The 19,429-nt window shown below is 50.7% G+C and overlaps 1 protein-coding gene across 8 annotated transcripts in view; it reads left to right on the forward strand.

The window, feature by feature from the left end:
• Positions 1–3,408: 3,408 nt before the first annotated feature.
• Positions 3,409–19,429, forward strand: part of BCORL1 (BCL6 corepressor like 1) — a 69,619-nt gene continuing 53,598 nt past the window's right edge. For 3 of the 8 annotated variants that reach the window (XM_066356233.1, XM_066356242.1, XM_066356241.1), the window contains exon 1: positions 4,133–4,268. The gene's annotated coding sequence lies outside the window, so the exon portion shown is untranslated. Of the gene's footprint in view, positions 3,548–3,774; positions 3,800–4,132; positions 4,269–4,389; positions 4,481–5,725; positions 6,008–19,429 lie in introns of those variants that run through there. The other 5 variants (XM_066356239.1, XM_066356238.1, XM_066356240.1 and 2 more) reach the window with 5 other exon arrangements.

Consider the following 19,429-nt stretch of genomic DNA (forward strand, 5'->3'; position numbering starts at 1 on the left):
AAAGCTTGTTGGTTGTTTACAGAGTTAAGTTTAACCAGACATACTGTCTCCCCATCTAGACCCGGAGCTCTGAGAGAGCAGAGCCCAGGCCTTCCACAGCGAGCAGAAGGCTGCTGGAATGCCTCTCCAGCAGCAGTAACCTGCTGCAACAGGGTTTGTGCATTTGAGATTTACGAATAGTGAGTAGAAGCAACAAATTCTTCCCTTTGGCCCCTCTCAGGACATAAAGTAAAACATCGCAGAGCACTTAGTGTCCATAACTCATGGTCAGCCTTGCTAGCCGAGGACCAGCTCCACTCTTCCCTGAGTTTGCAAGGCTCCTTTTCTACCCCTTAGAATGGGTAGCCTGGGGTGAGTTAGAATGAACCCTGTGGTAGTCCTGAGATCATAAGCTCCAAACCTGACTTCAACTCCAGCTGACTGGAGTTCAGGAGGTGAAGGGACAACCGGAAGCTTCAAATGTGCTTCATTCTGACACTCTAAAGATCTAAACCACTGGAATTTTGATGTCGACGTTGTGGCCATGGGGCTGGGTTGTTTTACCAGACAGACAAGGCCTCTGATTACAGAACAAAGCAGAGAATTGAAGCAATTATCTTATGAACTTAGTTAGATACTGGTTTGGGGCCTAAATTACCCACAGACCTCCAAAGGCCATTTTACCTGGTAAGTTTTTGGAGGGCATGGCCCAGGCAAGTGTCACCCTTAGGTCTCTGTGCTGTACCCGGGGAGTCTGCTGATGCCTACGCTGGTTATAATAACTTCTGCATGAGTCCAGTAGTTTACAGTGTACAAAATTCTTTCCCATCTGTTATCTCATTTGATGCTCAAGGGTGTCCCTACGAGGGAGGGAGGATGAGTGCGTTGCTTTCCGTATTTTAGAGTAGCAGGAAGACCCAAAAAACAGTACCTGGCCTCAGGCTGGCGTTACTCAAATATTAGAGGTTGACTGTGGTTTCACAAGACAGGACTAGGATCTTAAAACTCCCCAAACAATCCTATTTCCATTATGCCAAGCTGTCTCTCTAAGAGTCCAGACCCAGGCCACTAGCTGTTACTGATGGGCAAAACAACTAGGAAAAAAAAATGTGCCTGGAAATGAATATTTTGGCATTAGATGGAGGCATCTTACCACATTGAAAAGAACTGGATGTGGAGCGAGGACTACTGTGCTTGAATCCTAGCTCAAGAGAGCACTAGTCATGTGACCTTGAGCAAGCCACTCACAGACACTCATAGACTCAGTATCCTTGATTACAAAATTGAGAATTGTAGTGAGAAACAAATGAAATAACACAAGTGAAAGGACTCTGTAAACACTCCAATGGTGTACAAAGGTAAAGTCTTATTATTAGGATTATGTTGTGGTTCTAGCCTCAAATAAAATAATCATTAATACTTACATTCTCTACTAGCTCTCCCCACCCAGCTCCTTGGTTTCCCATCATCTCCTGTAGGGCAGGAAGCATGGCCCCCAACAGGAAAGGGCTCAGAGAAGCTGGAGTTTCAGCCAGGAAACAACCATCTTGCCCCAACCTTTATTTCACCAGATAAATGATGCAGCCAAATGGCGAGACACAGATGAGGGGGAACGAAGGGGTCCAGTACCCACTTTAGCCTCAAACCAGGGAGGCAAAGCAGCCCTAAGGCCCAAAGGGCCTTAATAAAAGCGGATGTTTAATAATTACCAAGTTAATTAAAATCAGTGAAGACAACCAACCCAAATCAAAGCAGAACTGGTGGGGCCTGCATTATCAGGCTCAAGAGAGGTGATCCCACACACACACACCTACACACACTTAATAATGCATTTTTGAGCTCATATGTTGGTTAGCTTAAACAAGCCATTTCCAAATCTTCACTTTTCCTTGGTGGTTCTTAGGCCAAAGTTCTTTAATGTGTGTGTATGTGGGGGGGTTCGTGGCAGGGTGAGAGTGGTCAAGTAAAACAGAGGTTCCAAAAGCAAAGTAAAATGATAAGCATTAGGTCCTCATTGCTGGCAATAGATTTGGTGAGAACAGTAAGAGCGCCTCAGACAACAGCAAAGCCACTGCAGAGTTAGTGGCTTGCCATCCTCCTCAATACTCACACACATCCTTCAAACCAGGTGAGGGAGACATACCTGGCCACTCTCAACTGCCATCTCTAAAGTCCTTCCACAGGAGAGAAGATACCCTATAAGCTTAGAGGTAGAATCTCTGGGCCTACACAAAGGAGGAAGGCAGGGAGGAGGAGGAGGAAGACATTAATCTAGCAGGGTTTCCTTCTAGTCCAAATGACCTTCTGGCTTCCTTAGTATAGATAAATATATAATAAATTATATCAATATATCTGCATGTAAAGATTTTTTTTTTTTTCAAATTCCTGCTATTCATTTCACATTCCGTTTCCAAAGCCCTGAACCCTCTTGGAATTGCTGGGCACCTCCCCTAATACCTTCTAGGCTGAGGCAGTGCCTTTGAAGTCCCCAACCCTGGCTCAGGGTTGGAACTGCTAAACACCCTAAGACTGAAAGCAAGTCTGCCGGCGGCTTCAACTGATTCGCAAATTGCCCGCCTTCTCGCAGCTCAAGTCATCAGAGTTCCAATGTGGACCACAGGCGTCTCAGCCTCAGTCCTAGAGATGGCCTGGGATGTAAACACGTAGAGGAATTACTCCTGTGGCCAGATGGGGAGTCGTTAGGGTAAAGGTTAAGGGTCAAGGGGCTGGGTTTGATAACTGAGGAGCCCGGGGGCAGCGGGCAGAAGCCAGTCCTCTTCAAGCCAGGTTTTCGACCCCGAGTCTCCTAGGCAGCCCCCTTTACAGACCTTTCGTCGACCTCCTCCTTTCTCCCTCGGGCCCCTCGCTCCGGCTCCCCACTTCCCCAGATGCCTCCACGCCCAGGCCAGGGGCTGCCTTTTGATGGTGGCCCACGGGGTTTGCAGCCTGGGAGGTTGCCATGAAGGATGGGCCGCCCAGGAGACGCGAAGCGAGGCAGTGAGCCCCGGCATTTTCCCTTCCCCAGCACCTGTCCCACTTCAGCGCCGGGGCCGGGGCTGCGCGGGCGGGCTGCCTCGGTGCCTGCGGTCGCCTAGGTTAGGGAAGTGGGGGCCGGGAAGGGGGCGGGGCGTCCGGCGAAGGCGCCCCCCAGCATGCAAGACCCTACACCCCCTCATACCCTGAGTCTAAACGAAGACAGAGAATCACACGTAAAGCAAGAGCGAAAACGCTCGGTCTCCGACCCTGAGCGGCGTTGCTTGCCCCCCCCGGAGCCGGAGGCTGGCAGGAGAAGGTGGCTCCGTTCTTCCCCCGTGGCCAGCGCGGGGTCTGCGGCTGCCCGGCAAGGTTCCGGCTTCCCCCGGGCTGGCAGGGGGAGCCCCGAGAACTGCAGGCCCGCCCCCCCTTCCTCCTCCTCCTCCTCTTTCCCCTCCTCCCCCACGTGTCCTCCCAGAGCCCAGCGGCCTGATCCCAGCACCCCCCGCCACCTCCCTCCTCCTCCCGCTTCGCCAGCTTCCCCGGCGGCGTGGAGAAGAGCAAAGTTGCGACAGCGGTCGGGGGCTCTGCCCAGGTGACGGGGGCGCGGTGGGGGTGGGGGGACGGCACGGCCCTGCGGCGGGGGAGGAGGGAAGATAAAGAAACTTGCTTTCCGCGGCCCCCACCCTGCGCGGGTTCGGATCTTGCGTGGACCCAGCCCTCGTGGCGAGACGCGGCAACGCTGCCGGGACCGAGGCCGACACCGGGACCTGGACCCGGACCGCCCGCCTGGGCCGGATCAGTGATCGCCGGCAGCGGGCCAGGCCAGCACCCAGGCGAGGGCGGGGTGGGTAGCCGTACACCGGACCGAACCGGGGACTCCGGTGGCCTGGGCGCGGGCCGAACCCGGACCGGGCCGAGTTGGGTGGTGAAGTAGGACGTGGATTCGGGGGCGGGGCGCCGCGGGAGGGGGAAACCAGGCCCGGCTGGACCAGCCTGGCTGTGGGGGCGGGGGGCGAGTTCGGGGCACTTGCTGGGCTCGGGACCGAGCGGTAGGGCGGGGCGGCGCTAGGGGCTGGACCGGACCCGCGAGGAGAGGGCGAAGGGAGGGGGAGCCGGGGGTGGAGTAGGGGCGTGGAGTTGCGAGCGGGGTCTGGCCTCGGCCAGGGGCGAAGGTAGATCCGTGGGGCCGCCAGCGGAGGAGAGAGGCCCGCGGCAGCGCAGCGACGGGGAAGGCCAGCTTCCGCGGAGTTTGTACCCGGGCTGCCCGGGCTCCGGCCGCCTCATGCGCACAAATGGGGCTAGGGGACTGACTGGTAAGCAACTACGAGTGTTAGACGGTGTACAGCGGCAATTCGGGGAAAATCGAGGGAAGACACCGTCTGCAATTATGTCGACCCCCCCATCCGCTTACTAGCGTCTGGATTCTGCTTTCAGGGGGCCGCGGACCCTCTCCGCCACAAGCCTTTGCCTCTCCAGCACTCCCACCGCCTTCCTCTCCTCCCTTGGCCATCTGACTCTCTAAGGGGTATGTGTTTGGGGTTGGAAGACGGCGGGGGTGGGTATACTTTTCCTTCCGCCACGGCAGCCTAGTTCGTATCTTATTCCTACATGTAGCGTCGCTTCGAGTCGCGTGAACATTAAGGTTTAGATAATGTACTACCCACCAATCGTCCGCCCTCCCCCCCACCAAGTGATTTGATGCTTTTTAAGGAAAGGGACGAACCCCTGGATTTCCATGCTTGGGATGAGATTTGAGGATTGGGATTCACCTACGAACTCACTTCCAGTACCAACACCTTTCCTTGTGAGCTATTTCACAAGGATCCGAACTTGAGTGGGGGGAACCAAGAGTGCTTCTCTATCAATACACAGGGTCGGTGTGCCAAGGACTGCTAGTCTCGGAGGGAAAGTAGCCACCAGAACAACTCAGGTTACCCCCACTATGCTCTCGGTGAGGGGGGCAACAATAAGAAGGGGATACTGGTGGGTAGGGGCCCATTAGAAGGGAGGTGACTAGGTAGTCGTTCTCTTGGCGGGGAGACGCGAGCCTCGGCTTCGGGGGAGGGATTCCGGGGAGGGAGGTGGGGGTGGCGACGGGGGGGGGCGGTGGCGGGAAGAAGGGGAGTCACGCCCTGCCAGCAAGGGGAGCCTCCCTCAGGCCCTTGGGAGAAGAGGACTCAATGCGTCTGCTCTGTGATGCCCAGCAGGGAAGATCTGGGGTCTCTGGATTTGCACACTGGATCGGGTACCAGTGGCCTGAGAAAGTCAGGTCGGGCACAAGGTGGAGAGCGTTGGAAGAAAGAGAGAGAGCCCTCAGGCCTTAGTGCACTGATCTTTTCCTTTCCTCAACCTCTCCCTTCGAGGGGTGTCTGGGAGGGGGGGCGTGGGGCTCCTGTAGCCCCTCAGATTGAGCTCCTCCGCCTTTCCTGGGAGTCTAGCTTTTTGCCCGGGTTGCTGCAGCCACCGCTGCCTCCCTCTCCGGAATCCGCTCGGTCCTCTCAGTGATCCCCTCCTCCTCCCCTCCCAGTGTCACCGGGGCTGCTTGGCTCTGCCCCCTTCGCCGCCGCTTGCTCCCTGCTTTCGTCCCTCCCTCTCTTGCTCACTCCCTCTCTTCGCCACCTCCTCCCGATTCCTCCCCCCGGACAGGCGGCATTCTGGGAGTTGTAGTCCTGCTGAGCCGGGGCTGGCGCCGCCCGCGGACCCCGCCGGACTCCACTTCCCGTCGAGCCCTGCGACCGGCACCCACTCCACCAGGCTTCGCTCGCACACACAGACACACACACACCGCTCTCCCCCTCACTCTTTCGCTCGCCGCGGTTGCTGCCAGTGTGTGGCTCTGTCTCCTCCGCTTTGCTGAGCCCTCCCTTCTTCCTCTCAGTTCCTAGAGTCCGACCGCCGCCGCCGTGGAGAGAGACGAGAAGGAGGTCGGTGGTGATAAGGGGCAGAGGGGGGCATCAGATCCGGGCAGGATGAGGCTGGTGGCGGTACCGAGGGGGTAAGAGAGAGCCCGGGTGGCGGCCTGAGCCTCCCCGCGCAGCCGACCCGAGAACAGGTGCGTCTTTTTTTTTCTCTCCTCCATCCCCTCCACCCCCTTTGGCTTCCAGGCTTTCTAGTAGCCCCCCCCCCCGCTTCTTTCCATCTTAAGCCTTTGCTCAACCCTGTCCCTTCGCCCCACGGCCGCGCAGCTGCCCCCCGGGGGCGCCGTCCTCTTCGTGTCCCCGGACGTAGCGCTCCCTGGAGCTTGCTCTGTTCTTGCCCCTCCCTTCGGGACTGCTCTTCTCCACTTCCCACCTTCGTACCCCGTCCCTGCGCTACCCTACCCCCACCTCACCCCTTTCCCTCAGCCAGGTGAGACTTGTTCGCTAGGATTCGAAAGAGTCTTCTTCTCGGCTGGGCGGGGGTCTCCATGGAAACGGGGGTCTGGTTGATCCTAGGGGGGAGATCATTGGAATTACCCCACTCCTCAGAAAAGGAGGTGGAGGCTACGGTTTTGTTAACTACCTGGCCCCAACCCCGGATCCAGGGACTCGACAATCTGGAAGGGAGGATGGCCAGCAGGGCAGGGCGAGAAAGGTCTTGTGTGTTTTTTTTTTTTGGGGGGGGGGGTTACTGTCCGTGTGAAGTCTTGAAGAGCCTGGGAGAAAATACCCTCCAACCTCAGTAGGGAGGCGCGACGGCAGCTCTTCAGGGTTGCGTCCTCTCCGGTGTTGGGGTACAGAAACCGTAGGAGAAGGGGAACCCCTAGGTGGCGGCGGGGCCTGGGTTCCGGAGTGGGAGTGCTGAGATGGGGGCAGGGGCAATTATCCGAGTCCCTGGAAAAAAGGCGGGGGATGACTTCGAAGCGCCCTGGCTCCGCTGCCCTCGCTCTATGGGCGGGGGCCGCCAGTCCGGGCGCGGCGGGGCGGGGGCTTAAATTGAAGGAGGATGGGATCGGGGGGCAATTCCCACTAGCCCCGGCAAGCCAGGGGGGAAATCCGGCGTGCAAGCTCTCCAGACGCTTCGCGCCAGGCCTGGAGGCAAGGGGTTTGAGAGCAGAGCCCAGAGCTGGGAGGAGGGAGGCTGCGGTTACGGGGCCGGGTTTCGGGATCAGGGGCAATCCCCCAGCCCTAGGAGAAGGAGGGCGAGGGATGGCCGCGAACCCCGGTCCTTCGGGGCAGGAGGAATGGACAGCAGGCCCAGCGGAGCTAGATTTGAGCGGATCGTGGCTGGGGCTTAGGGGGGCTTAGTGGTGGGCTTCGGGAGAAGCAGTCCGGCTGCTGGGCGGGCGGGCGGGGCGTGGGGCTCCGGCGGGCGGTGGGGCGGGGCCGGGGCGGCGCTGCTGCTGCCGCCACCACCGCCGCTGCTCCTCCTGCTGGGGCCGCCGCAGCCGTTGCCGCCGCCGCCGCCGCTTCTGGGCGGGGAACGGAGGCCAAAGGGAGTCCCGTGCCGGGGCAGAGGGCGCAGGCGGCGCTCGGTGGGGAGGGGGCAGTTCTGGAGGCGGGAGCAGGCGGGGGGGGGTGGAGCCCCGACGGGGGGCGGTGCGAGCCCGGACCGAGACGACGGAGAGCCCCGGGGGCCGGTGCATGGAGAGCGAGGTGCTGGGAGAAGGAAAGGGTGGTGGTGGGGGGTCCCGCGACGGGCCTCGTGGGCTTGGCTCCTTGAGGTTCTTCTTCGGGACAGAGCCCTGCAAGGGCGCCTATTAGCCCGGCAAGGGGTCGGGAGGTGAACTGGACGGTGGAGGGGGCCTTTCTCGCCAGGGTCCCGCCGAGAGGAAGGTTGGGCCAGAGGGACGTCCGGGACAAGACTGGGAGGAGCTGGCCGCACCTCGGCAGGGGATTTCGCATTATGGAGGTGCGGGAGACGGTTGTAGGGAAAGATGTGGTTGAGGAGAAAGGCAGGAGGGGAGCACACTGCAAACCTTGGAGGCCAACAACACTGGCCAGTGGGGGTGCCCTTCTATTCTGCCTGCACCTCCCCCCACCCCCAGTGGAAGCACTGCGTTTTTGTTTTATTGTTTTGAAATGATAAACGTTGGCTGTAGAAGCTGTCGATGTGATGTGTGATACTTATTCGTTCTTGGTGTCTGCCAGAGTAGACAGTAAGGAAAGGCGTCTTGGCTAGGACGCATCTAGCTCAGGGTTTCGGACCTCTTCAGGTGACTGTGGGAAGGAAGCCCAGTAACTTGTGCGACAGCTGAATACTCTCAAGGCAGTTTGGAGGTCGTCTCTGTGGCACAGAGGCAGAATACTATTGCCAAAACCTTTGGTGAGACTTTTGGGGTGCATTTGCAGGTTAGTGTTACTCTTGTAGCTCCATGGTTCATTCAGCCTAGAAGACTTTTTGTCACAGTCGTTCCGTTGAAACGTTTTCTGAGGAAGTGAAGAGGGGATGCATTTAGGGTTGGGAGTGGATTAGGTAGATGATAAAATTCCAAGGTTGAAGGGACTTCTACTCCTCTGTTTGTCTATCCTATCCTTGCATGTTGGGATGGAGGGAGGTTTATTTTAGAGGGAGATGAATAGGCAAACAGAGCAGAGTTTAGTTTAGTACCAAAGTCTTCGAATTGGATGGTGATATCACCATGTGGTACCAAAGAGGGCAGTAGATAGCAAAGAAATTTGAAGGGTTCCCTTGGGGAGTAAATGGGGTAACCCAATCTCAGGAATCATCCAGAGGATCCAAATAATAAAAGATTAGAGGAAGGACCTATAACATTGTGATGGAAAAGTAAAGTTAGTGGAGAAGATTCAGGGAGCTAGGAAGCAGGGGACTTGGTAACTCAAATTCAGAGAATTTGAAGGTTGATAGAGTTTAGGAGAGACATGACCGTCTTGACCAGGCCATGTGGATATTGACAGGCAGACCCATCTTTAGATGAGTAGATGTTGTGGGGTGAGAGACACAGGCTGTGGGGCATAATTCAAATTGACTTTTAAGAGGGCTGACTCTGGTACCAGCTTTGTAGCAAAGGTAGGTCCATTTCTTTCCATTCTGGCTCCGAGAAGTCATTGATGGGGGAAGGGGAGGGGACTCAGATGTTTGGGTTAAAAAGGACTAGTTCTTTAGAATAGGCCAACAAAGAGAAGACAGCAAGTTGTTGGGATAGAGCAGAGGAAAGCAAAGTCCCTGGCCGGCTCTGCTGTCAGAGTCTGGATGGGGCAGAGTGGAAGGGAGTTCCAGAAGAAGTAGCAGCTGTACCAAGGGCACTCCTAAATAGGACAGTTTTGACTTACTAGGAGAGGGGAGGGAGGGTTCCTTTCTCTTTCTCAGTGGTATAGACTTTTTTGGGGGAAGCAAAGGGGGTTTCTCCAAGGATCTCATTGCTTTAATCATGCTTCTGTTCACTACATAGAAAAAAAAAATGTTTTGTACAGGTGGTAGAGGATCTCACATGACAAGTTTGGATAATGGGTTGTAGAAAGATATCTCTTTTAAGGAAAAGTAATTATGGGAGAAAAGAGCTTGCATATGAGGAAGAAGGGAGGTAAAAAGAGAAGTCAGGAAGAGGGTCGGTTGGGCAGTGAAGGGGGAAGAAAGGTGATCATCACTGGTACCATGTTAGAGCCAACTAAGGAAGAAGTGGAACCTGGAAATCTCTAGAATAATGTCTTCCAAAGTAGAGTTTGAAGAAACTTTAAGGCTGTTTCCTTTTCCATGCTAGAATCACTACTATTGAGGCAAGAGAGAAGAGTGGTATTGGGTAAAAATAGGGTTGAGGAGAAACTGGCATGTAGGAAGAAATATAAAAATATTTGCCTGTAAGGAAGTAGAGAATCTAGAGATCGTATACAGGCTTAAAAATATGGAGAGTGTGAGACAAAGAGGAAGACATGTACTCAGGTGTTATGTGGAGCTGGTGTCGAAGAAGGTAAAAACTTGCCTTTGGTAGCCGCTGCCCTGGGAGGGCCCAGGAAACAGAAGTTAGCTGAGATCCAGGGCTTACAAGTTTAAGCATTAATTTAAAAATCTAGACTAAATAAGGATACTGAATGGGTAAAGGAATTCATGGTCCTAAATAGAATGGCCTTGAAGAAGAAAGTGGTAATGTACCAGTTTCCAGTCTGCAAGTGGGAGGAATTCTAGATATAGGTAGGTGAATGGTGAACATTCCAGAGAGAATCAGGATAAAGAGCAGCGGCCTGAGAGCCTTGCCCCAGAATTGGAGGGTGGCGGTGGGCATGGCAAAGAGGTGCACTCAGCTTGGACATCGGGAATGGTTCATTGATTCTAGGTGAGTGAAGTTTGTGACAGAAGAGAAGGGCCACAGGGGTAGGGAGTTGTCTTCCAACATCAACCAGCATCTGGAATTGAGAAAGGAGGAAGGAGTTCATGGTTGAGTCAGGTGGGAACGTGAACCCTGGAGTGCAACAGAGTTTAGAAAGCTGGGGAATGTGGACATTGTTGATAGGATAAAATAAATGGGAAAAGCCACTGGTGGTTATATAAGGGGTAAGGAAGACTCTAGGTCTTTGCATTTTTAAAAAGAAAGGAAATTTCACTCTGCTGGAGCTCGAGTTATGTATGAATCCATGTTTGCTAGGTTAGGCTTCAGGCTGCCCGAAGAGAGGAAGGTAATAAGAGGCCATCTCCCTTGCCACCACTAGGATGCTAGTGCAATCTAGGCTTTATGAGCGCCAGTTTTTGAATGGTCATCCTTAAAATAGTGTAAAAATTGTTCTCTTACCAAATCTACCCTTCCCCAGTGTTCATAATTTAAAAAGCAGTCTTTTATGATGAAAACTATCTTATGTGAACTGAAGTTGAATTCTGGTCAAGAGTAAGATTTAACTCTTTCTATTCCCCTAATTCAAATGTGCTGCTCTGTTCCCTGTTTTTTGGTTTTGTTTTGTTTTGTTTTTAAGTAGAAGCCACCCTTTCCCCATAAAACACTTAAAAATGAATAATTGTTTAAAAAGTGGCTGCAGGCTGCGTGTCAAGGTCATAATTTCCCTGGTCAATGAATGGTGATGAATTTATACAGAGATAATTTGTTATTTGTAAAAGGTGGCAATTTTCAGATTTAGTTTTGAAAGTATGTAAAGCTGGGTACATCTTCATTTGGGTTTTAAGAATACCTTAATTAGGCTAAATGTCCATGAAGAAGTGAGAGTACTGATGGGGCAGGCAAAGCTTTGTGTTTCGGGCTTATTTACCTACTGTCTGCTAAGAAACAAAATTTGGTTACCTCATTGCTAAGGAATGCCTAGAAATCTTAGTGTTAGTGCCATTTAAAGGTACAGTTGAGTTTTGTTGTAATGCTGGTGTCCAGGAATAGGAAAACAAGTAGATTTTTATTTTTCCAAGTTCTTTAGAGAAGTGCACCTTCCGTGACCCTGTGACCCTGCTTCTGGGTCCTGTTGACTCCTGGGAGGAGTCAACCCATTCTATACCCAGATTCCTGGGGTGCTTAGGTATCCTATGGCAATGAGGCTTTGCTTGGTTTAACTTGGTTGCACCATATAAAGGCTAGTATCTTACAGTGATTCTTAGCATCTTAATTAACCTGGGGCTTTGTCACCTACATCATCAGGTTAGAGTCCTTGCTCTTCTCCTTCCTAGGTAGGTAAGTTACTTAACTTTCTTTTTTTTTTTTTTTTTGTATTTTTCTGAAGCTGGAAACGGGGAGAGACAGTGAGACAGACTCCCGCATGCGCCCGACCAGGATCCACCCGACACGCCCACCAGGGGCGAGGCTCTGCCCACCAGGGGGCGATGCTCTGCCCCTCCGGGGCATCGCTCTGCCGCGACCAGAGCCACTCTAGCGCCTGGGGCAGAAGCCATCCCCAGCGCCCGGGCCATCTTTGCTCCAATGGAGCCTTGGCTGCGGGAGGGGAAGAGAGAGACAGAGAGGAAGGAGGGGGTGGGGGGTGGAGAAGCAAATGGGCGCTTCTCCTATGTGCCCTGGCCGGGAATCGAACCCGGGTCCCCTGCACGCCAGGCCGATGCTCTACCACTGAGCCAACCGGCCAGGGCCTTACTTAACTTTCTTAAGCCTTAGTTTTCTCATCTATAAAGTGGAGATGATAATCCCAATCTCATAGGGTATAAGGATTATATGAGAATGGTGTATTTATAATAGCAGATGCCCAATAGATAGCATCTATTATTTTGTTATAATCTAGTTTTTCTTTTTCAATTGTGTCCTACAACATTACCTTTAATATTATACTATGGCAAACTTGGTGGCAGAATGAAAACTGTCAGTCCTCCTGAGCTCCTCTTATATCTTGATTCTCCTTGCTCTTTCTCCACACCTCCATTGTATTAGTACATATTTAGCATTTACAATGCTGTAGGAAGAAATAGCTGGGCTCATCATTGCATTATTGCTTCCATCTTTAAGGTGGAAGTGGCAGCTTCTTCAGCAGCTGTGCCGTAACACTGTTCAGTGTTTCAGGGCAGGAACTGAAGAGAGTATATCCTGTTGAAACTTCAGGGGACATTTTGGGCCATGCTTACTTAGAAAATGACCCAAGCCTAGTTTACTGGGGTGACATTTTAAAAGAAATCATTACTTTCTGAAAAGCTGCTGTGTTTAATTATGACTGATTGGGCTTTCCAGCTGTCTCTGACATCTGGAAGTTCTTCAAAAGCTGGTAGGTATATATAGAGCCTGGGGTTGGTATGGCTCTATGACAAGGATGTTCATCAGCAATTGGATGGGAAAGAACAGGGTCTCAGATAGCTCAGGTTATCACCAAATCAAACTTCTGAGCAGAGAAAAAAAGGTGGGTGTAAAAATGAGTCCCTCTCTGCAGCCAGAGTGGACTTTGATGCCACAATCAGCTATGCCAGTAAAGGGCGAGAGTGATAGCGGGTCAGTTTAAAACAGATCAGTTAACAGATTGCAATTGACCCTTGGACAACATAGGGATTAGGGGTACTGACCCTGCACAGTTGAAAATTTGGGTATAACACTTGACTCCCCCAAAACTTAACTCTACTTATCCCTTGTTATCTACAGGGGATTGATTCCAGGACCTCTCAGGTGCTGAAGTCCATTATATAAAATGGTGTAGAACAATGCAGTCAGCCTCTGCATCTGTGGATTCCCTACCATGGATGGAAAATATTTCTTTTTTTGTTTGTTTGTTTATTTTAAGTGAGAGGAGGGGAGATAGTGAGACAGACCCCCTCATGCACCCTGACCAGGATCCACCTGGCAACCCATCTGGGGCTGATGCTGCTCGACTCAACCAAGCTAGTTTTAGCACTTGAAGCTGACCGCTTGGACCAACCAAGCTGTCCTCAGGGCCTGTAGCCCATGCTTGAATGAATTAAGCCACTGGCTGTGAGAGGGGAAGAGGCAGAGAAGGGGGAGAGAAGCAGATGGTCGCTTCTCTTGTGTGCCCTTACTGGGAATCGAACCTGGGACATCTTTACACCAGGCCGACCTACACTCTGTCCACTCAGCCAACCGGCCAGGGCCAAAAAATATTGTTTTTGATCCTCGGTTAGCTGAGTCCCTCAGGATGCCAAACGTGGGGATGTGGAAGGCCAACTGTATATTTATCGGGGGAAAAACATCCACATATAAGTGGACCTGCACAGTTCAAACCTGTGTTGTTCAAGGGTCAACTATAATCATTTCTGTTTGACTTTGGAAGTACATTATTTTCTACCTTCCGTGCTCCCCAGAAGATTGACCTTACTGTTTATATTCAGCTTAGGCAAATATTAAAAGGAGTTGTTCCCTGAGCACACAACTACTGTAAGTGGCAGAAGGCAGTTCATCCATAAGTTGGCTGGGTTTAAACATTAGCAGTGGCTAAACAACACAGAGGGATTGGAACTTGATTTTATTGTTTTGTCCCACCCTACTTTGTTTTATTTCTGTGATTGTGTTTATTGTGGAAGTAAGGAAAAGAAAGAAGAGGAAGTTTATTAGAGAGCAAGGGAAATAAAAGGAATCTGTAGAATCAATGCTTTTTTTTTTTCTTTTCTTTTTTTTTTTTTTTTACATTTTTCTGAAGCTGGAAACAGGGAGAGACAGTCAGACAGATTCCCGCATGCGCCCGACCGGGATCCTCCCGGCACGCCCACCAGGGGCGATGCTCTGCCCACCAGGGGGCGATGCTCTGCCCATCCTGTCACCATGTTGCGACCAGAGCCACTCTAGCGCCTGAGGCAGAGGCCACAGAGCCGTCCCCAGCGCCCCGGCCATCTTTGCTCCAATGGAGCCTTGGCTGCGGGAGGGGAAGAGAGAGACAGAGAGGAAAGCGCGGTGGAGGGGTGGAGAAGCAAATGGGCGCTTCTCCTGTGTGCCCTGGCTGGGAATCGAACCCGGGTCCTCCGCATGCTAGGCCGACGCTCTACCACTGAGCCAACCGGCCAGGGCGCTTTTTTTTTTTTTTTTTTTTAAGTGAAGGAGCCAGGGAGATAGACAGGCTCCTGTGTATGCCCAGACCAAGATCCACCACTCGAATCAACTGAGCTATCCTCAGTGCACAGGGTTGACACTCTGTTAGGACCAATCAAGCCACTGGCTTAGAGAGGGGAAGAGTGAGAAGGGGAGAGAGGGAGGGGAAGAGAAGCAGATGGTTGCTTCTCATGTGTGGCCTGACTGAGGGTCAAATCCGGGGTGTCCACATGCCATGCAATGCTCTATCCACTGAGCCGACTGGCCAGGGCTACCCAATAATTTTATTCAAGATTCTTGGTTGCAGTATAACATAGAGAGGATTTCATTTTTTTCAAATACTTTAGCAAGTATTTATGGAGTACCTGTTGTGTGCCTTGTATCATGCTAGACACTATTGGGAGGGTGATGAAAAGTCTAAAATTTTTTTTTTTTTTTTTGTATTTTTCTGAAGCTGGAAACGGGGAGAGACAGTCAGACAGACTCCCGCATGTGCTTGACGAGGATCCACCCGGCACGTCCACCAGGGGGCGACGCTCTGCCCCTCCGGGGCGTTGCTCTGTTGCGACCAGAGCCACTCTAGCACCTGGGGCAGAGACCAAGGAGCCATCCCCAGCGCCCGGGCCATCTTTGCTCCAATGGAGCCTCTGCTACGGGAGGGGAAGAGAGAGACAGAGAGGAAGGAGAGGGGGAGGGGTGGAGAAGCAGATGGACGCCTCTCCTGTGTGCCCTGGCCGGGAATCGAACCCGGGACTTCTGCACGCCAGGCCGATGCTCTACCACTGAGCCAACCGGCCAGGGCTAAAATGTTTTTTCTTGCCTTGAGGAACCTATAGACTAGTAGCAGGTTGAAGCAATATTGACAGTTTGAAATTCTGTGAGCTAATTGTGTGTGTGTGTGTGTGTGTGTATCTTTGAATTAGTAATATATATAACATTAGTTGAGCCCACAGTCTGGGGTGAGAGAATAGAAAAAATAGCCTGATAATGGCCCTCCAAATATTTATGTAAGAGGTCCAAGAGACTTAGAAAAAAGAAATAAAAGGCCAAAGTTTGGTAAGGAGGATTTCTCTTTAGATAAAATATTCCATACCATGAATACAGTATATTGAAATAGAAATATCTGAGGGCCACTGTCACAGTCCATGGCAGGAAAGACACAGAAGCATCATAAACGGGATTCAAGTCTCAAATTGCAATGACTTACATTTGGAGTGTTAAAGACACACAAATATTCATATGGTCCCTCTGAAGACAAAGACTCAGGAAATCCAACTCTTATTTTTGATGTTGGAGAAATGAAATGGGAAATGCTCAAAAGATGACTAGTTACTTAAGGTGACATTTGAGGTGGCTTTGATTTTTTTTTTTAAATACTGATTTTAGAGAGAGAGGAAAGGAGAAAGAGAGAAACATCAACTTGCTCCGCCTATTTATGCATTCATTGGTTGTTTCTTATATGTGCCTTTGACTGGGGATGGAACCCACAGCCTTGGTTTTGCTCTTAGACAACTTAGCTACCTGGCCATGGCCGGCTTTGCATTTTGAAAAGGTCTGATTAATTTTGTGGTGATTCTTAGGTTTTCTTGATATCTATGACATCTAGAAATTGTACAAAATCTTGTAGTTAGATCCTAAAGATTTGATGAGGTGTTTTCCTTAAGTGGAGTAAAATAATTTCCTTGCAGCAGGAAATGGAAGTGAAATACTATTTGAAAATAGGAAAACAGTATCATGGCAGTGGGTAGAAGAGCTAAACTGATCTGTTAGCATGAAAATATAAATAAGAGATTAAAACTTTGGATTTGCTTATTTCATTGTTGGAGTCAATTACCTTTGGTTCTTTCATATGCTTTCGTGTTCTTCTCAGTTTTAAGTAGGAACTAGTTTATTCCTATTTTGCAGATGACATAAGTAACTGGCCAACAGTGTCGTCTGACAGTTGAGAACTGGGAGCTGGAGGTATTCTCCTAATTTTCCTCGCACAGTTTAGGTGGTGGGTACTGGAGAAAGCACGTTTGAAAGGTCTTGCTGCTCTGTGATTAGCGGAGTTCAAATGGATTTTGGCAGTTTTTAAACATCAAATTGAGTGGATGGGGATTATTCTCTCATGAGGACATTGAAAAGGGTGTTGTTTGGGTTGAAAAAGGTTTGGATGGTAATGCTCACTGAAGAAGAGCTCCAGGAAGAGAGTAAGCATGGGGGGGGGGGGGAGAAAGCATTAATTATTTTGTTCCACTTACACTTAGTTGTGCATTCATTGGTCATTTCATATATGTGCCCTGACCAGGAATCAAGCCCTCAACTTTGGTGTATCAGGACGATGCTCTAACAGACTGAGCTACCTGGACAGAACTTATAGGCAAGGCTTTTTTTTTTTAAGCTAGAGAGAGAAAAAGAGAGGGAGAGGGACAGACAGAGACAAACAGGAAGGGAGCGAGATGAGAAGCATCAGCTTGTAGTTGTGGCACTTCAGTTGTTCATTGATTGCTTTCTCCTATGTGCCTTGACCAGGGGCAGAGGCGGATTTAACAGCAGGTGCACTGGGCTACGCACTGGGCAGTGACTTCTGAAGGGCCCCACAAAACCCCAACTTTACACTTTTTTCCTTTTTTTTATCCTTTTCTGAAGTGAGAAGCAGGGAGGCAGTCAGACAGACTCCCGCATGCACCCGACCAGGATCCACCCGGCAAGCCCACTAGGAGGCGATGCTCTGCCCATCTGCGACATTGCTCTGCTGCAACCAGAGCCATTCTAGCACCTGAGGCAGAGGCCACAGAGCCATCCTCAGTGCCTGGCCATCTTTGCTCCAATGGAGCCTTGGCTGCGGGAGGGGAAGAGAGAGACAGCAAGGAAGGAGAGGGGGAAGGGTGGAGAAGCAGATGGGCGCTTCTCCTGTGTGCCCTGGCCGGGAATCGAACCTAGGACTTCTGCATGGTGGGCCGATGCTCTACTGCTGAGCTAACCAGCCAGGGTCTTACAGTTTTTTCTAATGACACCAAGTTTGGTTTCATATGTGCAATTTTAACATTATAGTACATAATATTTTTTATTTATTTAAAAATATGGTTAACATGTATTTTTATTTTCCCTGTCTCTCTCCTTTTTTTTAAGAGGCCCAGTATTTTCTTCTGCGCCCGGGGCCTCAACCGATGTTAATCCACCTCTGACCAGGGGGCTACAGCTGAGCCAGTGACCTCCGTGCTCAAGCTGGTGAGCCCACTCTCAAGCCAGCAACCTCAGTGTTTCGAACCTGGCCAACACATTCCATCCACTGTGCCACTGCCCGGTCAGACTTTTTTTTTTTTTTTTTTTTTTTTTTTAGAGAAGCAGGGAGAGAGAGAAAGAGACAGTAACATTGAGCTGGTCCTGTATTGCCCTGTCCAAGGAATCGAAGTGGCAACCTCCATGCTCCACCCAACGAAATGAGCTATCTGGCCAGGGCTTAATTTTTAGAGAGACAGAGAGGAAGGGATAGAGAGGGGAGGGGAACGGAAGCATTCATTTTGTTGCTCCACTCAGGCGGGCACTCCTTGATTGTTTCCCATATGTGCCTTGACTGGGGGTAGAACCCACAGCCCTATCGTTTCTGGACTATGCTCTTAACCGAGTGAGCAAACTGGCCAAGCCTTATAGGCAAGGCTTTTAAACGTGGAGGTACCCAAGTAGCCTGTGAAAGTGTCCACGCTAGAGCTGTGTACAGGCAACTACTTAGCCTTTTTGGTAAATTACAGGAATTAATATATGTGGAAATAGGATGCAATGTCCCTTATCAGACTGATCCCTTGGGGTAGAACTGGTGGAAGTATTTGGATAGCAAAAACAAACAAACAAACAAACAAACGAATGAATAAAATAACAAGGTAACCAGAAAGTGCTAGAACAGATCATCAGGCAGGAGGCTGGGATGAATAGTGCAAAGGGCCCCTTCCTAATTTCAGTTGCCCAGCAGATGATTTACAGTTGATGTTGTGTGTGGCAGTAGAGGGACCCGTTTGGTGTGAATGGAAGCAAAGTGAAGTGATTAGGTAGGGAAGCCAAGTCGGATAGGTAAAGATGAGGGGGTACAGATACTGAGGAGAACACTGGATAATGTTAGAATACCCTCATATGGGAAATTACTAATTTAGAACAACTTACATTGGACAAATTCCTTATTAGGAGCTGAGGCTTGGCATATATAATTAAATAGGGAAAACAAGAATGTTAATTTCCTGTTGAACACACATGGAAGAAGTCAGAGTGACAAGGAGTGGAAGATCTGTGATAAGAGTTCCATATCTAAAGTTTGCTCGGCTTATTCTTGCTGTGTATGTGTACACTTTTCTGTTGAAGACAATGATTTGGAGATGTTTTGACCTCTCTTTAAAGGCACTGTGGTGACTGGGTGGAAGTCATCCTTTCCACTTTAGCTCTAGGATGTCACTGCCAGAGGTGGCTTGGATCTCCTCGGAGGCATCTTAGATGCTGCTTTCCCCCGAGTGAGGTAATGGGGTGGCCTCTCCTTGGTTGCTGTGAAGTTTGCATGTGAATACCTGCCTGGCTTATGGGCACTTTACCCAGAGCTCTGGATTTCTATTGGAGCAATAGGTCCCAAAGTTGGTTTTCTTGATTCATTAGTCATCACTGACCCAACCCTCCTTCTTAGACTGTCCACTAGCCACGCCTATCCTCTTGAGGACAGATTCAGGGACAGGCTTCAAGATGAATATTTTCCAGCTCTCATTTTTTACAGTCATAATTGCTTCCAGGTCAGGAGGCAATATGAACCAAAGAAGCCTGGGGGGGGGGTACTTGCAGATTTAGTTTAACTGAGACCTTAATCTTGAGTTTCTCAATTACTGTCTTAGTGGTAGAACACAACAATGAATACACGGGCTGGTTTTATGCCATGTTGTTCATGATTTGGGGGAACTTGTCTGCTGGACACACAGCCTCTCTGTTCATTTACAAGGTTAACTTTATTTTTTGAGAGGAGAGGAGATTGAGAGACAGATTCCTGTATGGACCCCTACTGGGATCCACTGGGCAATCCCTGTCTGGGGCCAATGCTCTGCCCATCTGGGGCCACTAGTGACCAAGCTGTTTTTAGCGCCTGAGATGGAGGCTCAATGGAGCCATCCTCAGTGCCCAGGG

The sequence above is a fragment of the Saccopteryx leptura genome, chromosome X (genome assembly GCF_036850995.1).
Source record: "Saccopteryx leptura isolate mSacLep1 chromosome X, mSacLep1_pri_phased_curated, whole genome shotgun sequence".
In the NCBI taxonomy this organism is placed as follows: domain Eukaryota; kingdom Metazoa; phylum Chordata; class Mammalia; order Chiroptera; family Emballonuridae; genus Saccopteryx; species Saccopteryx leptura.